Source organism: Hyperoodon ampullatus, assembly GCF_949752795.1.
Source record: "Hyperoodon ampullatus genome assembly, chromosome: 6".
In the NCBI taxonomy this organism is placed as follows: domain Eukaryota; kingdom Metazoa; phylum Chordata; class Mammalia; order Artiodactyla; family Ziphiidae; genus Hyperoodon; species Hyperoodon ampullatus.
Window position 1 is genome coordinate 37998770 of NC_136919.1, and position 15679 is coordinate 38014448.

The 15679-nt window shown below is 36.8% G+C and overlaps 1 protein-coding gene across 1 annotated transcript in view; it reads right to left on the reverse strand.

The window, feature by feature from the left end:
• The window catches only part of RNF183 (ring finger protein 183), a gene marked incomplete at its 3' end in the record, with an annotated part of 124669 nt that extends 111544 nt beyond the window's left edge, over positions 1-13125 (reverse strand). Inside the window, exon 1 of the mRNA XM_079706550.1 lies at positions 13078-13125. The remainder of the gene's footprint in view (positions 1-13077) is intronic.
• Between the last annotated feature and the right edge of the window lie 2554 nt (positions 13126-15679).

Sequence of the window (15679 nt, forward strand, 5' to 3'; positions counted from 1 at the left end):
GGCGGCTGCGGCCCCACAGCGTGCGCAGGACCGGCGTCGCAGCCAGAAGACATAGGGCCACGGGTCCCAGCTAGGCCAACCCCCGCCCCCCCCATGCCGTGCTCTGGAGACCCCTCATGGCCTGGTGTTGGCGCAGGCATCTACGCCCTCCACGCCGCGGGGCTGGGGTTTACGTCATCGGGCGGGACCGTGGGGGCGGGGCTCGAGGACGTCAGCACGCTCGCCGTGCGCCCGCGCGCAGCCCTGTCTCCCATGGTGAAGCGGCCTGAAGAGTAGGGGCTGGAGCTCTGAGACTAAGGCAGCGCGAAACGTACGAGGTGTGGAGACTTTGGGGTTTCCAAAAAGCGTTTGCTGACTCATCCAAACAAACGTGAGACCTGGTTGTATCAACGCATTTTAAAAGTAAACTCCCGTAAGTGTCTGTGCTCCCCCCGCCCAGGAGAGAGCGTGTATTCCGTGAGGGACACACGAAAGGCTGAGTGAACGTCTGCCTGTGGTCCCTTACCTGGTGCACGGGTGTGTGAATTTATGCGGAGAGCTCTTAATTTCTGTAGTTTCTGCTAACTTGACACGGTAGTTGGCAAATGGTGACGTGTTCCATGCATTCAGGACATGATCGTGGTTACTAATAATCACTTTCTTTTGTACTGACAACTCCACAGAGAATTTACTACTGAATATCCACTGTACAGAAGAGAAACTGAGGCGTAGGAAGTGAAGTGACCGAGTAAGAGTAAGGACTCAGACAATTGGGGTTAGTAAATTAACCCTGCAAGGAGGCCGTTAGCCTGCGGTGGCTCTAGTGGTGCGGCCGCCTACGTAAACCAACCAAAATCTAAGCCTGTCAACGCCTCAGGGTGACGCACACCGCTGAGGACAACCAGTCACAAACCACCAACTAGGCTTTAAAGCGATAGCAAGTCAGTCATTTCCTTGCTTTGCTTCTGCCCTTTTAAAATAAACATCTCTGCAGCTCCTGTGGCTGGAGCGCTCCTCACCGCTTCCGCTTTGGTGGTGCCTGAATTGAATCTATTTTTGCTCACGTAAAGTCTTATTTTAAACATGCCTCAGTTTGTCTTTTAACATTGCCCGTAGAAGTTGGATCTGTATCCAGTTTCTAGAACAGTGGTCGTCCTCTGGTCAGGCCTTAGGCGTTATGCATACAACGTTCCTCTTCTACCACCACCTTCTGGATGCCTCCACCCACTACCAGCTCCCGCGTATCAGATCCCCTAGATGTGGTCATCAATGGCTTTCACATGCAGCGTGCTCACATTATAACATCGCAGACACTCCTCCATCCTCCAGCCAGCGTGTGAACTGAACCATTACCATTCCTGTTGAAGAGCCTGCTGTGACCACTTTCCCAAACACAGCCACTCCCCAGCTGACCCTGGGTAACCACTCTTCTGAACTTGGTCTCCATCACTGCATGGATGTCTTTCTATTTAGGCTACATTTTTAAGTATTCTTAAACCTCATATAGTATTCTACTATGTTTTCTCTTCTTACTTGCTCTTTTTAGTGTTATCTTTGCTAGGTTCATCCATGCTGACACGTAAAGATCTGTCTAGTTCATGTACTTTCCTCACTATGTAGGATTCCCATGTAGGGAAATACAATAATTTATATGTGCATTTTCCTGTTGATGGACATTTAAATTGTTTCCAATTTTCAGTATGATTTCTGTTTTAAAAAATTTTTATATACTTTTTAAAGGTTACTTCACATTTATAGTTATTACAAAATATTGGCTATATTCCCTGTGTTGTACCATACATGTTTGAGCCTATCGTACACCCAGTAGTTTACATCTCTCACTTCCCCACCCCTGTATTGCCCCCTCCTCCCCCTCCGCACTGGCAACCATTAGTTTGTTCTCTATATCTGTGACTCCCCTTCTTTTTGTTATATTCTGTAGATTGCTGTATTTTTTAGATTCCATATATAGGTGATATCCTACGGTGTTTGTTTTTGTTTGACTTATTTCACTTACCACAATGTCCTCCAAGTCCATCTATGCTGCTGCAAATGGCAAAATTTCTTTCCTTTTTAAGGCTGAGCAGTATGCCATTGGTTATATGTACCGCATCTTCTTTATCCATTCACCAGTTGATGACACTTAGGTTGCTTCCATATCTTGGTAATTGTAAATACTGATGCTCCGAACGTTGGGGTGCATGTATCTTTTCAAATACATGTCTTTGAAAACACATGTTTTTGTTCTTTTTGGATTTATACCCAGGAGTGGAGTTGCGAGGTCATATGGTAGTTCTATTTTTAGTTTTTGAGAACCCTCCATACTGTTGTCCACAGTGGCTGCACCAGTTTACATTCCTACCAACAGTGTACCAGGGTTCCGTTTTCTCTAAAACTTGTAAATTTTCTTCCTAGGGGTAATTGAGATGATAGTTGAATAATAACATAGGATCAGGCGAAGTCTAAAGAAATTTTAGAAAAGCTGGATAGAGTAGGAAAACTTCGGTTCGCTGGCGTCTGAATGTTAGAGAGACACCAAGACATGTGGGCCAAGTTGTGGAGAGAAGGGAAACACAGACGCAAGCATGACACTTGGTGCAGCTTTTCTCCTTGGGGCATTTGCTGATTCAAATGTTACAGCCTAGGAGCTGAAAAGCCAAAGAGTTCAAAAGATTCTAACGACAGAAGCCAAACGGCAAGAACCGTTTTACATTGATAAACAGCATTTTAACTATGTAGAAGCAGAAAATGAAAAGAAAGAACTTTGCATTACATTTAATAAAAGTTTAGAGAGATCTTTGTGGTATATTAGTGAACTTATTTGTGGAAATTAAGCCATGTACATTGTGTTGGAGAGGCACCAAGAGTTCAAGAATTCTCACAATTTGAGTACACAGTTGCCTTAAATGTAGGCATGGTGGCATCCATTTACATAACAATGATTTGGAGGATGTTGTGTTAGTCAGCTCTTGCTGTGATAATGCTTTGGAACAAATCACACCAAAGTCAGTTACATAAACAAGAATTTATTTCTCTTGGACCTATGGGCTAGCTGCAGTGGCTCTCTTTTAGACCTCTAGATGGCTAGTTTTGCTCTGTGTTTTGGGTCAGTTTGATTTCTGTCACACACCTCTTTGTCTGGAGCCCAACTGTGAGGCCGCAGCTCCCAGGCCCTGTCTTCTCTAAAAGTTCACTGAAACATAAGAGGTGAGCCCAACCGCACAAGCCCACTTAAGGCCTCTTCTGCTCATTTAAGGCCATCATGTCTGCTCATACTTCAGTGGCCAAAACATGTCACAGATCTAAGCTGTATTTAGAATATGTGTATTTGTTTAAATTTGGGTGCTCTCACAGAAGAATATTGCATTTTGGACAGTGTTAGCTTAGCATTTCCATTGGCATTTGCAAACGTGATAGACGTCGTGTGCACTTTTTCACCTTTGAGAACTTTTTGAAATTGTGGGACAATTTCTATGGGAAAAGAGGAAGGTACATTTTAGAACTCAACTCTAGTTATAGCAGTGTTGGGAGAAGAATTAGTGAGATAATGTCAATACAAATGAAAGATTTGGGATTCACATATTCATAATTAACATTAGCACTCTTCAGAACATTCCTGGAGAATTGCGATGCTTGCTTTACGTGATTTTATTATAAATCATTATAATCTGACCAAGCCACTTCAGTAAAACACACATCATACAGTACATCGCATTTTAGTTTTTCCTACCACTGCACAACTTATCATCAGGCACGAAAGGCTACATATGGTTTGGTTCCATTTATGCAAAATGTCCAGCAGTGGCAGATCCATACCCACGGCAAATATTATACATTAGTGGTTGCCAGGGGTTTGGAACAGAGGGAAATATGGAATGAGTCCTTAAAATGGGTGTAGGTTTCCTCTTGGGGTGATGAAAATGTTCTGCAGCTGGACAGTGGTGATAGTTGCACAACACTGTGACAGTACTAAATTCCACTGAATGGTACAGTGAATTGTAAAATGATCAGAATGGTGAATTTTGTGTTATGTTCATTTTACTACAATAAAAAGGAGAAAGCATTAGGGAAAGACTTAGAGTTTGGGAAAGTAAGGTGAACTGGTCAAGAAAAAGACAGCTCTACTGTTCAGTTTTCTCTCAGCTCTCCCAGTGCATTAATCCTCAGCAAAAAGTAGCCTGAACTTGTAGATGATAGTCATTCAACACAGTCCAGGGAAAAGTAAATAAAATAAAGGCCAACTCTTCTTCTTTAGCACATCTATGAAAGGCTAACTTCCTGCTCAGCCACATGGACATTCATGAAGACGTTTCACTTTAGGTGTCCTCTACTTCAGTACTTTACTCACAGCTCATTCACACATGTAGGCAACAGCATTCCTTAATTCGATGGAATCTGCAGTGCTGGTTGTGGTCAGTGTCATGAAAAGAAAAGGGAAGGAGGAAAAAGCCTCCACATTGACTTGGTGGTCTTGACGAAATGGATGCAGAAGACAGCTTGAGTGTCAAACTGGAAACTTTTATTTTCCTTTTCCTTTTCTTGTTATCTTTCCTATCAGGTCTTCTGCGCACTTCCCACCCCCTTCTTTCAAACAGGAGAGACGCTAATTAGCTGCCTTTTTTTTGTTTTTGCTAAAACAGCTATTGTTTTGGGTTTCTTGTTGTTCGGTGAACATTATTGTTTTTACTGCCAAATGAGCTTCGGTGGTTGATGTAAGGGGTCTCTTGGGAACTTAACTTTTTCCAGTTTAAGTGGGAAAGCTTTTTTGTTTGAATGGGCTTTTACTGGGTGCTTCAAGGTTTGCTCTTGGCTCTTTGGTGGGGGACTGGATAGCACTGTGTTTCCTTTGAGGTTCCGATAAATAAAGGATCCTATGTCCTCCTGGGCACTTTTTGTTGATTTTGCTGTGTGTCCTCTCTAATAGCCAGATGCAGATTCCAGGAAGATGACATATAAACGAATATAAGTAATCTAATATTTTTAGAATTTGCTTTGGCCATACTCCTGGTCTTATTCTACTTCTAGCAGATGGCTTTAAAGAGCATTAGCTATGTATATATTAAATATAATATAAATATACCAATATTAAATATTATATTGATATATAAATTTAATATACTAATATTTATATTAATGTATAACAATTATGTATTATATTAATATATTTTTTTGCCTAGCATATATTATATACAAAATATATGGGTAATGAAATGTATTTATATGGTTAATATGTTCATAATATTAATATGATATATCCTGTAATATTGATTATAAAACAATTATATCATAATATATAAATTATAAATATATATATTTATATATATTATAAATATGTAATTATTATTATCTGATATAATACACTATAGTTAATATATTCTATATAACACAATACATAATGTATTAGTATAAGACAATTATATTATGTAATATAAATATAATACATCTATAAAACTATATATATTTTAATTACACATACAAGTATGTATAGCTATTTATAATTTTATTTACATAGGAATCTGTTCATCATAACAATTGATGTAAAAATATGCAATATTTTCAATCAAATGGGCCTTAACCTCACTACCTACACATAACTACTTTTATAATCGTGAACCCTGTCTAACTCATGCTTCCATATCTCTCAACCTGCTTTTCTACACATGCACATAGACGACACACATTTATACACGATATGTATGTATACTACCAGTTTTCAGTTCAATGTATATAACTATATAATATATATAATTATATTCCTGTGTATGTATACAAATATAAATCAAAGGTATGTGTATAGGTATGTATTTCATATGTTTATATAACTATATCATACAAATAATGTATGTGTATATAAATACATGACTATATACATACATACACAGAAATATACTTATTTAAACAAAAGGGACCTAAATAAACATAGTTCTCTAAGAATAAAACTAGTTATGTCTCACTGTTTCAATAAGAGTTTATAGTTTTCTACTGTATGTGCTTCTATAATTGTTATGAACAATTCCCATTTGTTGAATGTTAAGTTGTTTTAATTTTTTGCCATTATTAATGAAGCTCTAAAGAATACGGTGGGCAAGATTACTTGAAAAACTCTCCTAAAGGAAAAGGGTTAGGTATGCTAGGTTAAATGTACACAACTTATTTTTAAGTGTGTGGTTGATTTTTGAAGTATGCAGTAGAAATTTCCAGGACCCATGAAAGAAGGGTGGTACATGTGTGAGAGTTATAGCTATATTAGGAGTGGATTGAAGATCTTGATAGCTTAGAACAGAAGCTGGAAATCCTGTTTTTATGGAGCCAAGTGGCAAATATTTTAGGCTTTGTAGACCAAAGAGAAAAATTGAGGATATTATTTAGGTACTTAGGTAACCATTTAAAATGTTACCAGTTAAAATGTGAAAATTATTCATAGCTCATAGGCCATAAAAATAGGCATCTGTCTGGATTTGTAATACAGGCCATAGTTTAATGACACACCTGACACAGAGACTTGTTTTTAAATGGCCATAACCGCGTGAGAGGCAGGAGGTAAGACTCCATCCCTACTAGATGGGAAGTTAGAACTAAACCTATCTATCCCTAGCCTCACCTTCAATGAAAGGGTGTGCCAGGAGAAAAAATATCTGCTGGCAAAGGGAGACTAAGACCAAATTCTCTTGGCCTCTGCTCTGGGTAGGAAACAGGTAGGAAATCTTGAGAATTCTGAACCCCAGATCTGTGTTCCCAGTGTTTGGGTTGCAAATTTATGTGCGGCCTTGCAAACAGAAGCTAAGAAATTAACTTAAAATGCTCCCAAATCAGTGGTATTCCAAACACAAAACTAAACCCTTTCTGGAGAGGTAGACCTTCAACACAGGCCTATAGCATTCCCACAGATAAAGTTTAGCTAAACATGAGCTCATGATCTAAATTTACACAATAATGAAGAAATCAGCTAGAAGTGGAGAGAATCAGCAAAAAACAATCAATACCAGAATTATATTCGCAAGGCCATCCATCAGATGTTGGAATAATCAGGTGCAAGGCAGAAAATATACATAAAACTAGAACTGAAACAAGGAACAAGGATGTTTTAAAAGACTGGGTAGGATCTTTAAAACATTTTTCAAGTACATGTCATTGATAAAGCTAAAAACTCGAAGGCTGTGTAATACAGCAGATTAATCATGGAGAAGAGTGAATTTATGCTGTTTTTAAAAATATGCCAGGTCAGATTTTTCTGCCTAATTATATAAGTAGATTTATCTTTAAAAAATACACATTATTTTAAAGACTTATTGGCTGTAAAATAAGGGTATTTCAAAGGGCTTCTCTCCAAAGAAAAGTGAGAAGTAGCAAAACACAGAAAGTCGAGGGGAAAAAATGTCAATATATACATTGCGGTAGGGTGAACTAAGCCTTAGACTAGCACCAGTGTGGACGAGCTGACCCTTAGATACTTACAACTAAGCTGGAATCTTCAAAAAGTTCAACTATTTATAACTAAAAAGATTTCTTAAAATTAATAACCAAGTGTTTTAATTGATATCAGAAGAGTAAAACAATAAACCCTGAGAACATAGAAAAATAGATAATAAAGATATGAGCAGAACTTAATAAAACAGAAAAAAGTATAAAATTGAGGTGATTTAGTAAGTCAAAAGAGTATTCTTTGAAAAGATTTAAAAAACACACTTGGATTAAGCAAAACAAAAACGTAAGTAAATAATATACAGAAAGAATCAGGACAATGTTATAGCATAGAGTACAAACAGAGAATATATAAAATGCCAGTAAATTTGAACATTTCTGTAAAGTGGGCAATTTCCTACCTCCTAAAGTTTACCAAAACTGACACAAGAGGAAATTTATAGCTGGAGTTCTTTCACCAGTAAAGGAATTATGTCAATAGTTTACAGTCTTTCACCAAGAAAATACCAGACCCAGCCAGATCATTTGGGAGGTGAATTCTATCGAACTTCTATTAAACAGATAACATCAATATTAACAAAGAAAAACGTCTAGAGATAGCGAAGGAAGAATGCTCCTTTATTCATCTTATGAAGTCCATATAATCCTAATACTGAAAATAGATTAGGACTGTAAGGAAAAAGAAATTTACAGGTCAAATTTACTTGTAAATATAAAAGCAAAAATTGTAAACTATGATATTAGCTACCCAAGTTCACTAGAGTAAGAAAAAGCATGAGCAAGTTAGGTCATCCAGTGAATGAGAAGGTAGTTTAATGTCAAGAATATATATCAATAGATTGAAAACACCACATTTTATTTCTTTCATCTGTCTCTTTAAAAAATTGATAAGTACTTATATTGATCTCTCTTGAATTAGCTAGGCACTGTGCTAAGTCACTTACATATTTACTCCTTTAAACCTTCTATCATCCCTGCGGGAAAGTTCTATTTTGCTTCCATTTCTTAGCTAAGACTCTAACCCCCAGGAAAGTGAAGCAGCATTTGTAAGTTTTTGTGGATGGTCAGTGATGGGACCAGTACAGGAACATCCAAAGTCTGTGCTTGGAAACAGTGCCGCATGTTGACACGCACATTACAGATGAAAGGAAAGGAACCATGCACTTACCATATAGATTAAATCTCACATTACAGGTTAAAGGAAAGGAACCATGCACTTACATTATAGATTAATACCCCCATCACAGGTTAAAGGAAAAAGAAACATGTGCTTCTCTCAAAAGTTGTAAAGAAAGCATATCCATTTCTTAACATATTTCCCAATTTCTTTTGCTTGTTTTCTGACCTTTGTAGTGCATTTTGCCATGAGGCAAGTTTTATTTCATGTATAACTAAATGTATCCTTTTTTCTTTGTATCTTAGAAAGGTACTCCTCATGAATACTTTATTTCATGTCTCCCAGGTTTCTGATACTTTTACAGTTTCATTATTTTTTAACTTTTAACTACTTGCTGTATCTAGAATTTAGTAATGATAGCCATATTTTCCCACTTTTGTTGAATAATTTTTGCTGCTGATCCAAAATGTGAATTTTATTTTAATCTCAATTCCCTTATGCTCTTGCACCTAATTTTAAGATGCTTCCTATTCCACTGGTTGTTTTGTCTATCTAAAACAAAATGCTACCTTAATTATAATGTAATTATAATATAATAAATGTAATTAGTAAATGTAATACGACATATAATAAATAGCATATATAAAATAACAAAATAGAATTTACCATATAACAAGGTCCAAGGAGAGCAATACTATACAATCACTTGAAATATCCCCCAAAAGATATTTTATAAAATTCAATGTTCATTTGTAATTTAAAAGAAAGAGTAAAATAGGGATTGATGAATGCTTCCAAAATAAGAAGAAATTATATGTCTAAAAGAGAAAGAGGTAAATGATAAACTTTAGTAACACTGGCAATAAATGCAGGACAAGATGAGGATGCCTGATATCATGTTAAAGAAAAAGTATTATGTAACATTGTTTTTGCAGCACTGATGAGTTCAGTGAAAAGAGAATCTCATAGAAAAGAGTATCTCGTTCTTCTTAATGTCTGTACACTTGTCCATTGCATGAACATAACAGCTTATTTAGCCAAGATGTTACTGATCTGCATCTGGATTTCTAGGTTTTCATGGAATTTTATTATGCACAATTGTTTCAAACACTAGGACTTCCTCTTATGTTTATGTCTTTTGAAAGAAACAATATCTCCACAGATGATTTATCTGTGCTGGCTGCTAGCTGACTTTGGGTACTTCTCAGTTCTTCCCTTTACCTTCCTAGTCAATATGAAAATGGAAGGCAAGAAGGTCTCCTGTTTAGAGACTGTCAAGATAGATCTTGGTGATAAAGTCTTGGTGGTAAAGGCTAAAAGTATCAACCCAGAACAAACGTTTTTCCAGCTGTAACTATGTGTGATTCCCTTGGCTTGATTCCGTAGAGGATGTAAGACAAGACTGTAGAATCTGCCGTCAAAGTGCTTCCAGTAGGATGAGCTAAGTCAAGTATGGTGGCATATGTAATTCAAGACAAAATATAATGTCTCCTTTTCTCTCCTAGCAAAACTTGGTGGAGTGAATGTAGAAGTCACTGTATGCTTTGAATTAAAGGAACACAATAAATCTTGTTTTGGAAGGTAAGTATTCTGGTCTCTTTGTGGAGATGAATTGGAAATTGTCTAGAAGAAGGAAAATGAGGTTAACCAATTTTAAACTCATAAATAATTGAGCATTAATTAAATATCTGTGGTCTATGTTTGTCTTTGATCATAATTTCTCCCAATTTATAGACCTCTTTGATACTTGATGAATCCTTGTCAAAGATGCACTTAACAGTGATTATTACTTGTGTATTAGGTTTTGCCTGGGCCCTGAAGAAACTATCCTAAATTACCAGCTATGATTGTCACTTGATTTCCTCACAGAGAACAATCAGAACTCCTTGTCTTAAGTGGCTTGGAATGTGAAACCAGTTAGTCTCTTAGATATTGTTAGAGGACCCTACAGAGCCCATTGGTGAAAGTTTGGAAAACATTGGGCTTCTTAAAATTGATTCTTGTAGTGCTTTAGGAAAGATCACTGAACCAAAAGGATAACGGTGTTTCTGGTTCTGTTGTTAGCGTTCTCCATGGAAACATTGCTGAAGCTTCTGGACTCAATTTCCTTCCCCATGTGTGAATGTCACTGAAAATATCCAACTCCATTCTATCCCCATATAACTTCAGGAACTAAGCGAAATGAAGACTCAAAATTCAGATCAAATAATGAAATGAATATATAACGTAGAATGGAACTGGGAAAATACCTAGTTTAAATTCTGGAAAGTACCAACTATACAATTCTGGATACGTTGCTTACTCTTGCTTAGTCTAATTTAATGCCCATTTCACAGGATGTTATGATGATTAATTTAATATCTTTGTATAACACACAGTGTTATATAATTTCTTCTTGTTTTCCTTGAATAAATTCATATCCTTAAGCAACTCACTGTAAACAATAGTTACTTACTTGCTTAAATTACTCTTATCTTCTATTATCACCTGAACTGTGTCCTGCTCAAGTTAATATGTGGAAGTCTTAACCCCCAATACCTCGTAATCTGACTGTATTTGGAGATAAGGCCCTTAAATAGGTAACTGAGGTCAAATGAGGTCAAATGGGTGGGCTCTAATTCAATATGACTGGTGTCCTTATAAAAAGAAAATATTAGGACACAGACATGCACAGAGAGAAGACCATGTGAAGACAAAAGGAAAACATGGCATCTACAAACCAAGAAGAAAGAGATACCTCAGAAGAAATCAATCCTGTTGACACCTTATCTCAGATTTCTAGCCTCTACACCCGTGAGTGAGTAAATTTCTGTTGTTTAACCTCCTCAGTCTCTGGTACTTTGTCATGGCAGCTCTAGGAGACTAATACAACTTTTTATGGCCTCCTTGTCTCAAGTTGAAAGTTCAATATTTGGCATCATAGCTAAGAAACAAAAATATCATCTACATTCCTTGTTGTAGTCTTTCTTCCCCATTCTCATCTCTAGTAATTTCCATATTTGGGTCTGTTTTCTGTATCTTGTAAACAGAGCGTTACGCTCATTTCTTGTCTTACTGCTAATATACAATAAATGTGCAGATACCGAATAGATTTTGGAGAAGTGCAACATATAGTTGGTACATGTGTGATGTGTGTGTATTCATATAATTTATGCTTTTTCTCTATTTTCTTCCTTTGGTGTGAGCTAAGATTCTCTGCTTTTGTGACTAGCGCTCCTGAATACTAATCCCTGAATTTAATTCACCAAAAATTGTCAAAAATAATAATAATATGGGGAAAGAGAGAGTGATAGAGGGAGAAGAACGAACAATCAGGCAAGGGCAGTACTGTGAATTATTAGGGTCTTCTTAATAAGATTATGTTAGTCTAGAGGAAATGACCGTAAGTACCATCAGTGAGCCCAGTTGGTCTTTACTGACTGCTAGACACATCCCTGAGTTCTGTTCTTAGTCTCCAACTGTATGATTACTACTGTCTGGAAGTATTATCTGAACAACTAAAGTCACTTAATGGAAAAGGAATATGTCTTTAGAGAAGCAACAGTAATTTTTCTATCTGATTAAAAAGCAGTGTTGACTGTCTGGAAACCTCAGTCATACGTGTAAGCAGAAAAGCATTGGCTATTAAAAGTGGATGAGGTAAAGAGATGAGCAGAAACTTTGGCGATAGGTATACCTGGATTTAATTCTCACTTCTACCACTTAGCAGCTGGATAGCCTTAGGCAAGTTTCATACCTCCCTGAAATTCACTTAATTCAATCTGTAAAATGGCATAATAACTTATTATAGCATCCTTTTAGGAATTTTAAATCAGTTATTGAAATAAAAGTACACACTATATAGACAAGTATGGATTCCTCAATAGGTGTTTGACCTTTCATTTCTCCAGTATCCAACCCCCATCAAATAAAGAAAAATACTTTTTAAAATTTACGAATATTTCATTGTTCTAAAGTTAAAGCCATAAAAATAAAAATAATCAAACAGCCTACTATCATACCATTAGAAGAACAAAAAAATAGGTGTTCATGAGAGTTCCAAATTAGAATACAAGTTTTCATTAGGCACCTGTTTATGTATGCTATTCTGCTCTTTAAAATAAATAATTAAATTTGAAAGACTTATTTCCTCACTTTTAAGACTTTATTAGTTTACAAATTACATATCGACCTATGCTAAATATTATACCAACCCATGCTAATGAATTCAGTACAGAAAACAAAAAACACTGCACTCAAGCAAACTACATATATACGTATGTGTATGTATATATATATATATATATATATATATATATATATATATATATTACTTAAATGCATTTATATCCTAGTGTGTCTCATAAAGCATTGTGGTAACTCACCGGAATACATACAATCAAATATAATGGCAAAAGCACTTAATACAGACAGGGCCAAGGAAACATAGACAGAAGATGAAGAAAAGATGAGGGAAATGTGAACAGGAGGAAGTGTAGTTAATCGAGTTGTATGTTTTGACCTTAAGATTCTCTGTGTGGGGACTTCCTTGGTGGCACAGTGGTTGGGAATCTGCCTGCCAGTGCAGGGGACATGGGTTCGAGCCCTGGTCCAGGAAGATCCCACATGCCGCGGAGCAAATAAGCCCGTGTGCCACAACTACTGAGCCTGTGCTCTAGGGCCCATGAGCCACAACTACTGAAGCCCGCATGCCACAACTACTGAAGCCCCAGCGCCTAGAGCCCGTGCTCTGCAACAAGAGAAGCCACAGCAATGAGGAGCCCGCACGCCACAACGAAGAGTAGCCCCCGCTCGCCCCAACTAGAGACAGCCTGTGTGCAGCAACAAAGAACCAACAGGGCCAAAAATAAATAATAAATAAATTTATTTTTTTAAAAAAAAGATCCTCTGTGGATAAAACAACATGTAAATAATTGGTTACAAAGCCACATTATTTGAAGGTGCCAGACTGCACATTAACAGTCTGACACAAAGGGACAGCACAGGAAAACTATTCAAAGATAGAGATTTTTAAATATTTGCAGCATGAAACCTTTTAGAGCTCGTATAATGAGCTCAACACACATTTCAACACTCAACATGTTAATCACATGTTCAAAGTATGTCTCAAAGTCATTGTAAATAGCTGTTGTCTCTGTCCCTGATATCCAGAACTGATCTGTGATGTGTAAAACTCAGGAGGTATTGATATCCACTTTTTGGCATCTGAACAGGAAACAAAGTTGTTTCGCAGTGATAATAAAGAATGAAGTAAATGCAAAAGGATACAAAAGACAAAGTACTGAGGGAATGTATTAACAAAATGAGTCAAACTAAATTCTGGTGAACTGGGGCCTACGATTGTACACACTCCATGGAAATACCGCAGCCTAAGTACTGGCATAGGAGGAAGGGTACTGCGAAGCCCATCACAGCATAGTCCTTTAAAATGTCCCTTTCAAGGTTGGCTCCACTCAACACTGAGTATAGGAAATCTTCCCATCAGGCAGAAACACTGGCTGCCCAATGATTGACCAACAAATTAACACACTAATAAATAAATGATGCTAATTTATTTCTATCCCTGACAACGGGAAACAGCACACACTCTGTGTCAATGGTATGTCCTCTTTCCCACTTTTCTAAGTGGTAAATTATGTTTTTCCCTTCATTGCTTTATATCATGTGTGGCAGGCATGATGGGAAATGGCTGTCAATGGTTCTGTTATTGATTTCTACCTTCATTTCACTGTGGCTAAAGAAGATACTTTGTATGATTTCAATTTCTTAAAAATGTATTGGTACTTGTATTGTGACCTAACATATGGTCTTTCCCGGAGAGTGTTGCATGTGTACTTGAGAAAAATGTGTATTCTGCTGTTGTTGAGTGGGGTGATCTATATACGGCTGTTAGGTTTAGTTGGTTAAATGTGTTATTCAGTCCCCCTACCTCTCTACTGATCTTCTGTCTAGATGTGTTTTCCATTATTGAAAGCAAGGTATTGATCTCCAACTATTATTTTAGAACTATCTATTTCTTCCTTCAATTCTGTCAATGTTTGCTTCACATATTTGGGGGCTGTTTGGTACATATATGTTTATAGTTGTTATATCTTCTTGATAGATCGCACTTGTTATCAACATATAGTGGCCTCCTTTTCCTCTTGTGATAGTTTTTGAGTTAAAGTTTATTTTGTGTGATAGTAACATAGCCATCCCAGATCTATCTTCCTTCCTTCCTTCCTTCCTTCCTTTCTTTTTCTGTCTCTCTTTCTTTCTTTTTTGTTACTATCTGCATGGGATATTTTATTCTATGCTTTAACTTTCAAGCAACTTGTGTCTTTTGAAATCAAGTGAGTTTTTTGCGGACAGCATATACTTGGATTATGGTTGTTTTTAAAGTCCATTCTGCCAATGTTTATCTTTTTATTGGAGAGCTTAATCCACTTACTTTTTCAAAAATTACTGATGAGGAAGAACTTAATTCTGTCTGTTTCCTGCTTGTTTTCTGTATGTCTTATGCGTTTTTTGCCCCTCATTTACTCCATTACTGTCTTCTGTGCTTAGCCGATTTTCTTGTGGTGAACTCTTGATTCCCTTTTCATTTCTTTTTGCATATAGTCTGTTGATATTTTCTTTGTGGTTAACCAGAAGATTACATTTACCATTCTAAAGTTAAAACAATATAATTTCAATTGAAACCAACTTCAGTAGCACACAGAAACTCTGTTCCTCTACAGTTCCGTTCCTCCTCTTTACATTATTGTTGTCACAAATTACACCTTTATACTTTGTGAGCCCAATAACATGGATTTATGATTATTTTATGCATTTGTTTTTTCAATCATGTAAGAAATAAAAAGTAGAGTTACAAGCCAATAACACAGTACTGGCTTTAGTATTTGCCCATGTATTTATCTTTACTGGAGATTTCTGTTTCTTTCTACAGCTTCGAGTTGCTGTCTCGTGTCCTTTCATTTCAACCTGAAGGTCCAATTTAGCATTTCTCATAGGGCAGTGGTAGGAAGTTGTAAAATAAACGCCCTCAGCCTTTGTTCATCAGGGAATGCGTTAATTTCTCCCTAAGTTTTGAAGCCAGTTTGGCCAAATATAGAATTCTTGGTGGACAATTTTTTTTCTTTCAGCACTTTAAATATGTCTGGCCTCTTGCTTCCGTGGTTT